We start from the raw sequence: 9,024 nt of genomic DNA on the forward strand, positions 1-9,024 counted from the left end.
AGAACGCAGCGAAATTTTTTTATAAATAGAAGCGTTAAAAATAATTTTAAATAACCTGTATATTTTATAATGATTATATTTGAGGCTCGTCTTCATAAAATACAATTGAGTATTTTGTTAATTTATGCGGCGCTGCAGTTAAGCGAAGGCACTAGTTTGGCAAGATGGCGCGCGGCAACGATGAACCGAAAGAAGCTCCGAAAAATAATAGTGTCGAAGACTTCGATCTAAATGATATCGATCAGATCTGTGATGAGGGTTCGTAAGCGGTTTGAACGCTTGAGACGTTGCATTTCTGCGTAATCTGTGTGCAGTTCCCCTGTCACCGTCGCTTGGAGAATTTTCGTTACAGTTGCGGCGCGGGGAGAACCGGGCTAAGAATCTTTTTAGAGGCCTCTCGATGTGTATTAAAACTCTTTTTTTTTTTTTTTTCAGAGTGTGAGGCCCTCAACGAAGCGATGGATAAAATCAACGCATGCCTGGATGCTCTGGAAAGAAAGAACAACGCTTTAGTTCAACAAATGCGCCAACTGCTCGAGGAATCCAAGCGATCTGACAGCGACCCTGCCGCGGGTGACGCTACAGCAGCGATCGAAGAAAATGAACAAGTTTAAAAGAAAGCAAGTTGGCAAGTTCTGCACTCTTGCGAATTCACCCACATTCCATTGTGTGTCCTGTGATTATCCCACGAAGAACACCCCTGCTAGCTCAATGTAGTCTTCGCCTCGGTCGGTCACATGACTACATGCCATGTTCCCCCGTCTCTCTGACCAAATAAATGTTTTTTTTTTCTTTTTCTCCTTTTTGCGCCAGTTGCTACTGTAGCGTTTTATCTGAGCGCATTTAGCGGAACGTCGTATCTAGCAACACAGTCCCAATTCATGGGCTTGTTTACTCTTCTGTCATTTGCCTGACTTCAAAAAATGGAGAAGCAGTGAACTGCGTCTCAATGAGCGGAACTGAAAAGTGAAAAAGTGCAAGGTTCAATCATTCCTCTTCGCGCATTCTGTAACGCACTCTATTTCTTTTTTTCTTTTACATGTGTGTGCGATTGTCGATACTGTGGCATCTCGCTTCACGGTTCTGTGAGTGTTCACCATACCTGCGAATTTTAAGCAGTGTTAAATATTCCAGTAAAGTATCACACTCGAACACGAATGCTTAAAAAAAGAACCTTCAGGTGTTCAATATTTCCTCGCTTCTAAACAAAGTGAAGTATCTAAGGTTTGTGTAAAGCCCTTTAGAGAAATTAGGCTCATTTTCATTATTGGGTACACGTATATGCAGTGTTTGCAACTCATTGTACAGTCAGTTCAGCAGCTTGTGTAGCTGAAAAACTATCATGTTTAGTTATCTAAATGTGGTCAGTGAAAGATAGAAAGTGCGGTACTACAGCGCCTAACGTTTAAAAGGGATGCAAATATGGTGAGTCTGGCTAACTAATAAATTGCATTGTCTAAGTGGAGACAAAAGTAATGTGAGGTAATGTAATGGCTTTAAATGTTCAGACATTCAACCTGTGTCGACATACGTTACAAGGGCTTCATGTGTAACGTTTTTCTGGTGCTGGCTGCTGAAATGTTGCTATTCTAAAGCAAAACTGAACGTTTGACATTCAATCATGCCAAAATGCTGAACATTGACGTGAACTATATGAGGGATGCTATTTTTAAATGGCTGACTTGTGGTCATTTAGGATTATTTCCTGAAATACTCATTCCTACATTCAGAGCACATGTAATTCTGAAATTGTGCTTTACAGAAGTCCTAGTTTGTGACACTTGAGAAACGTGCTACCTTAAAATGTGTTTAAAAAATGCATTACCATTCCAGTTAAGATTGTGTACTGTTAAAAGCACACTATTGGAAAACTGAACTGTCACAACAGTATCTAGAACAGGGGTTTTAAAACACACAGCCTGCGGACCTTTTGCTAGTGGCCCGGCCCACAATTGACTGTCTTCATCCCATATTATTTTTTTATTTTTGTAATAGGTATGTTTATGAGCCACACTGACATGACTGGTCTCTAGCATTTCTTTCGTGAGGCACCCCATGCAGTCACCATGTGTTGAAACATAACTGTGAAACAGAAACTATACTTCAGATCGGCGTCCAGATTTTAGTCAATTTGGAGATTGGTATCAATATGTTGTTCAACTTCTGATGCATGGGAAAGGCTACCTTTCGAATGGCAACGTTAGCTGACAAACTACATCCCCCCCCCCCCCACTTCTATCTTCTTCACTGTCCGGGCCCTTGCGGGACTAAATTGCATAACTGCGGCCCGCTAGCTGAAGTGAGTTTCAGACCCTTAAACTAGGAGGTGGTTCTACATACGAAAGACATGACTTCACTACTACTGGCCCCTAAATGGGCACCTACATGTGTTGCCTGAAAGTAGTAATTGAAATTTTAGTTAACATGTTTTAGTCTACTGGCGAAACTGGCGAAATTTTTCTTGGTGCTAATGTCCACCAAGCCACACAGCATATCAGCAATAAATGTCAGGGTCCTATATTTGGCGGTTCCTTTTTTTTTTAATGCGTAATTCTGCATAAAAAAATTGCCTGTGACTGACAGCACCTTTCTGCTCCATGCGCTGGATTACACGGATGAGGACATTACTGTTTTAAACTTTTGAGTCACCATATTAGGGAACAAATTGAAATAGTCCCCAATTTAAACTTCAGCTTTCATAAACCCTGAAAAATTAATTTCCAAAACCTGCGACAGAAATTTTACCTGCACTATATATATAAAAAAGCATTTTGTCAAAAAAAGTAAGTTGAACAACATTGCCTACATCTTTGGTTCTGAATGCTTGTCTAAAACTGGTGCTAGTTTCAAAGTTTGTTCCTAGTGGATGTGCTTTGTGCGCTCACTGGCTTCACCTCACCACTTGCAGCATGTGCTCTAATATGGTTAGCTAAAAGGTCAGGTAGATTCAAATTGTGGTTTTAACGTCACAACGCAACTATACACAGAGACAGTAGTGTGCTTCTCATGGTGGGGAATTAATTTTGACCGCCATGGTGTTTTTAGCAATTACTGTAATTTCTCATGCAATTAGTAGTCCCCCCCCCCCCCCACCCATTTGAGTAACCCAGCTACTCTTCTATCTGCTATGGTTTTTTTCCCTTTCTTTGTGTGTTTGTGTGCATATGATACTGTAGACTAAGAAGTGCTAGTGTATTGCAGCACCAAAGGAAGACTGCACACATGATTGTGGTTCTGACGTACTGTCTTCCTTTTATGCCAGCTAAATACCACCCAATTTCAAGTGTACGTGCAAATGTATACCTAAAATGGACAAAAGTGGGGCCCTTCTCTATGAGAGGTGTTGATGTCAAACGGGCCAATGCTGCAGAAACTTCTACTGTCAGTAAACAATTGTCACCTGCTTGACCAATATTGATTCCATGAATAAAGGTATGGCTTAGGGGAGTAAAGTGGTGAAGCCGTTTGGAACCTTTTGAAAAGATACATATGCCATGAAAAGTGCAAGCAATGCGTAGCATTGAGCCATGGTGGAAGAATACACAGGTGTCTTAACAACACCCAGGAACTGGTCGCAATGGTTCATGATCCCAATTGTCTTGCGGATGGCACGGTTCACACCGTGTAGAACATGAGGAGCTGGGCTTGCCCACGGCCTTCGTGATTCCACGCCAATCGGGGAGGCTGTCGGCAAGCCCAGTGCTTTCAAGGTAACGTTGACAGGATTTACAGTGCGTGGGCCCCAATTTGGGCCTAGCAAAGGCTCCTCCTGCCTCTTGCAGAGTAAGCTGTTCTGAGCTCACTCCAATACCCATTTTCGGTGGTGGTGTTGTTCACCGCAAAGTCCTTGCTAGGATTGAACCCGAACATTCTGCATAAGAGTTAACTTTTTTTATGCGCCCGTTCTAGCATTGATTGTCAGCCTCTGTGTAAACGGCAGAACGAAGGAAAAAAAAAGAACGAGCGCAAAGCGCAGTGGAAAATGAAAGACTGCCAGCGAAGAGAGCTCAAAGAGGAAAAGGGAAGTGGAGGAGAAGAGTATGGTGAAAGGTTGAGGAGTAAAGTGAAGTGCAGCATGAGCAGTGCAGACGTGGTCAATTCTAGAGAGAGAGAATCGGGTTCTTGTGATAGGAAAGAGTGGGGAGAAGCATCCGCCTCTAACACAGGGGGGGGGGGGTGCGCACACCCACTGGTTTTCGTAATGGGGAGAGAGGCACCCCGGCCCACCGTTGTCCTGCGGCCTAGCCCTCGGTGTTGTGGGTACTCATCTTACCCCACCCCAAACGACTCTGCACCGTGCTCCAATTTACTGTCCTCAAACCTGTCGGCGACCCGCAGTGAGATGGTGCCATTGTATATTGTGCCGTCACCCGGTTGCCGATGACGTCATTCCTATGTCACACTTGGACAGGGACGGAGTAAGCAACACGACACAAGCGCTACAAATGTCAGCAAATGTTTATTTGAAAATGTTTATTTGAAACAAAGCGTTCCAGGATAGGGCTAATGTTTCGATAGCTTCGGTGTTTGAACCGCATTCGGAAGTCTCTTTTTGTGAGCTCAAAGTAAAAGCGAAGAAAATGTGTCACAGATTGAATCTGACTGGCTTAGCATCGGCCATAGAAAACAGCAAAAATAACCATCTTGATGTGTTCTTTACAGCAAAGACACACAAGTATGAATGCCCTCTGTGTGTTACCGTTTCTGAGAAAGCAGCATGGCAAAAATCTGCTTCAAGCTTCTTGCAAGGAAGACAATCTGCTGGAATGTAATGATCCTTTTCAGGTGAAAGATGCTACCCAGGTTTTGGATTTCGTCCGTGCTGAATCTAGCTGGAATTGAATTGCATTTTCTGTTGACATTAAAGATCTGTATTATTCTTTATCCCATGAAGTCTGCTAAAATGCATTGAAGGATCTATTGACAAGTACGGTTCTGTGGCCCTCTGGAACACTGCTGACATTCCGGTTGGCAGTTTTCTTGAAATACTAGGTGTGATATTCTACAAGCGACGCACTGCCGCTCCCGGCAAATAGGCGTGCCACCGCTCCGGGACTCGCAAGCACTGGCTTCCGGTCACTCAGCCGCACGGCCAGTGCGAAAGGGATATTGGGTTACTTTTTTCCCTTCAAGAAGAATGCAGCGCACGGGCCACGCCTTTGCGAACAGGCGCTGTTTTGCAATAATAAAGCAGTTCATACCCAGCAGCGGAGTGGTGTGGTTCTTCCCAAGGAACGCCACACAAACCCCGCAATGTAACATTAGGCTTTTATCTAAGGTCTGTGTTCATTAAATGGAACGGTGTTCCATGCTTGCAAAAGCAAGGCAATTTGTATTGGCTCTGCCATTGCTTCTGTTCTTAGTGATTTATTCTTAGGTGAACTTGACAAAGTTCTTAACGGCAGTCTTAGGCATACTAACATTGTAAAGGTCTTCAGTTTTGACGATGACTTTCTATTTTTTTTTAATAGCGACTAACTCTGTTGACACGAGGGCTTGTCACGTTCTTACCATAGTACGTGAGTGCATGACGCCTCTAGAATTAACATTTGAGCTCCCCATTAAGGTAGGTCACCACCTTCGAGAAAAAATTTTACAGTTGCAGTCCAAAAGTTATAACTATGGTTTTAGTTTGTAGGGCTTAGGTAAATTTAAAGTTTAAAATGACGAAATTACTAAAAGTAAAAAATAAAACTTATAAAAATCAAAATCTGCCAAAATATGCATGTTGCACCAACAGTCATAACAACAATGGTAGGTGCGATTCAAACGGGACTTGGCAGGTATGTAGTGAGGACAATATCCTGTGCATCTAATCTCCACGATTACCACATCTCTACGCTAAGGAGCATTATCATCAAAAGACTTGAGAAGGTGATATTTGATATTCGGCAGTTTTGTTTTGCACAAAATTGGCCATAGTAGTTAAAAAAAGTTACAGCTCGTTTTTGATCATTCTGCTTGAATGTACAGATCCGTCTATAAAGAAATAGCACTCAAAATTGTATGTGGAAATATTTATTATGTTAAGCTGTTTATTGGACAGCACTCGGCGACAATGAGCTATGGCGACAGTCAAGGCAAAGGCACGGGCTCCGAGCGCGAGCGGCCTTTAGAAGAGGACGACCCACTAGGAGCCGCTGGAGAGCGCAACCGTTAAACAGTACCAATTGCTTCGCCACAATTACCCCGGGTACAAAAGGGAGCCGTCCGGCGACCTAACAGCTCGTCACTATGAGTGGGTCATAGTAGGCTTTGAGGCGCTCCACGTTGACTATGTCGCGCCCTCGACGGCGCATGTCCGAAGCTGGTTCGATGGGTTCGATCAGGTAGTTGACCGGGGATGTTCGCTCGACGACCCGGTAGGGGCCTTCGTATTTCGGCAGTAGTTTTGACGATGAGACCAGTTGCAGTGGTAGGGACCGAGAGCCATACGAGCGCTCCGGGGAGGAACGTGGACTCAGAAGTGGTGGTGCCACCGCGAAGGCTCTTCTGCCGCTCTTGTTCGTGCGTTTGTAAACGACTTTGCAAGCTCGCGACACTCTTCAGCAAGCCTGGCTGTGTCAGAAATAGGCGCACACTCAGATGGATCCGGCTTGTAGGGTAGTATCGTGGTCAACGGTGTGCGACGGGTGCCTTCCGTACAACAGGAAAAAGTGGTGAAAAACCAGTAGTGCTTTGAGGGGCGGTATTATAGGCGTAGGTGACAAAGGGCAGAATGGCATCCCAATTTGTGTGAGCGGCGGCGACGTACATTGAGAGCATGTCGCCGAGCGTGCGGTTAAAGCGTTCGGTTAGGCCATTCGTCTGCGGGCGGTAAGCAGTAGTTTTGCGGTGAACAGCATGGCACTCTTTGAGAATGGCTTCGACGGACCTCCGACAAGAAGACACGGCCTCGATCGCTGAGAAGCTCCTGGGGTGGACCGTGACGCAGCATGAATCGGTGTAGCAGGAAGGAGGCAACATCGCGCGCTGTAGCCGCTGGGAGGGCTGCGGTTTCGGCGTATCGCGTTAGATGTCGACGGCGACGATGGCCCAACGGTTACCAGCCGACGTCAGAGGAAGTGGTCCCATATAAATCGATGCCCCACGCGCGCAAACGGACGGTTAGGGCAAGGTAATGGTTGTAGACCGACTGGTGACACGTGCGTTTGAAGGTTTTCTGCGTTGCAATCGAGGCAGGAGCGGACGAATTCTGCACGTAGCGGTACATCCCTCGCCCAGAAGTATCGTTGTCGAATGCGCTGGTAAGTGCGCGCATTGCGGATCAGAGTGGAAGGACTCGCATATTTCAGCACGCAGACTTCGGGGGTATCACAAGTAGCCACTGGCGGCCGTCGGCGTTGTAATTGCGTCGGTGCACTAGGTCGTCACGAATGGCGAAATGGTGGGGCTTGACGGACGCAAACGTGCGAGTGGTTGGTGTTGGCCGACGGATCAGTGAGCAAGGTCTATCAGCGAGGCGATCCACTTATCCTTGCGCTGCTCGGTAGCGATGGTGTGAACATCGATAGAAGAAACAGCAATACTGTGAGATACTGAGCAGGAGGCATTGTCGTCAGGCAAGGGGGAGCGCGAGAGGGCGTCGGCGTCAGCATGCTGGCGTCCGTTGCGGTACAGCACGCGGATGTCGTAGTCTTGGAGGCGAAGTGCCCAGCGGGCGAGACGGCCCGAGGGATCCTTCAATGACGACAGCCAGCATAGTGCATGATGATCGGTGACGACATCAAATGGGCGACCATACAAATAAGGTCGGAATTTTGTAAGAGCCCAGATGATCGCCAGGCACTCTTTTTCCGTGACGGTGTATTGGTCTCGGCTCTAGTAAGCGTACGACTTGCGTATGCTACGACATATCGGGGAACCTGGTTTGCGCTGCGCAAGAACAGCGCCGAGGCCTACACCGCTCGCATCCGTGTGCACCTCCGTTCGGGCCGTAGGGTCGTAGTGACGTAGTATGGGAGGAGACGTCAACAAACGACGGAGCTTGGCGAACGCGTCGTCGCATTCGGACGACCACGAATGTAGGGGCCCGTTACTCCCAAGGAGCTTCGTCAGCGGCGATATGTATGGTGGCAAAGTTGCGTATGAAACGTCGAAAATATGAGCACAGTCCGACGAAACTGCGCAGTTCCTTGACGGACGTGGGTTTGGGAAATTCGGCCACGGCCCGAAGCTTGGCCGGATCGGGAAGGATTCCGTCCTTGGACACGACGTAGCCTAGGATTGTCAGCTGCCGTGCTGCAAATCGGCACTTCTTCAGATTCAGTGGAGGCCGGCGTTGCTCAAACGCGTCAGAACATGCCGCAGACGTTGAAGATGCGTGGAGAAGTCCGGAGCAAAAACGACGACGTCGTCCAGGTAACACAAGCACGGTGCCATTTCAAGTTGCGCAGAACGGTGTCCATCATGCGCTCGAAGGTCGCGGGCGCATTGCACAGACCAAACGGCATGACGTTGAACTCGTACAAGCCGTCGGGCGTGACAAAGGCAGTCTTCGGTCGAGCATTCATCAGCCATGGGTACTTGCCGTACCCCGAGCGCAAATCGAGAGATGAAAGTATTCTGCTCCATTGGAGGCGTCAATCGCGTCGTCGATGCGCGGGCAGCGGATAGACATCCTTCGAGTGATCTTGTTGAGCCTTCGATAGTCCACACAGAACCGCACAGAACCGTCCCTCTGGCAACGAGACACAACAGGAGGACCTGGGCCCCTCTGTCCGAGGGTCGATAACGTCGCGTCGAGCATATCGTCGACTTGCTCATTAATTACCGTCGTTCTGTGCGGAGACACGCGATATGGACGTTGCCGCAGTGGGCGGGTTGGGGGCCGGTGTCGATGCGATGCGTAACAGCGGACGTGCGGCCGAGAGAAGTTTGCCCGACATCGAAAGAAGAACGAAATTCTTCCAACAGGCACAGAAGCTGGGAACGCTGGACCGGACGTAAGGTTGTCAGCAATGGCGGGACCAAAACATCCGCGGGTGATGAATCAGACGTGGAAAACTGCACTGAATGCGAGAC

General features: G+C 47.4%; 1 long non-coding RNA gene across 1 annotated transcript; it reads left to right on the forward strand.

Moving 5' to 3' along the window:
- Positions 1-143: 143 nt before the first annotated feature.
- On the forward strand, positions 144-790 carry LOC119394113 (uncharacterized). The gene is made up of 2 exons (XR_005184057.2): positions 144-258; positions 436-790. It is a non-coding gene; the product is annotated as an uncharacterized LOC119394113 (long non-coding RNA).
- Positions 791-9,024: the final 8,234 nt, after the last annotated feature.

The sequence above is a fragment of the Rhipicephalus sanguineus genome, chromosome 1 (assembly GCF_013339695.2).
Source record: "Rhipicephalus sanguineus isolate Rsan-2018 chromosome 1, BIME_Rsan_1.4, whole genome shotgun sequence".
NCBI classification, from domain to species: Eukaryota; Metazoa; Arthropoda; class Arachnida; order Ixodida; family Ixodidae; genus Rhipicephalus; species Rhipicephalus sanguineus.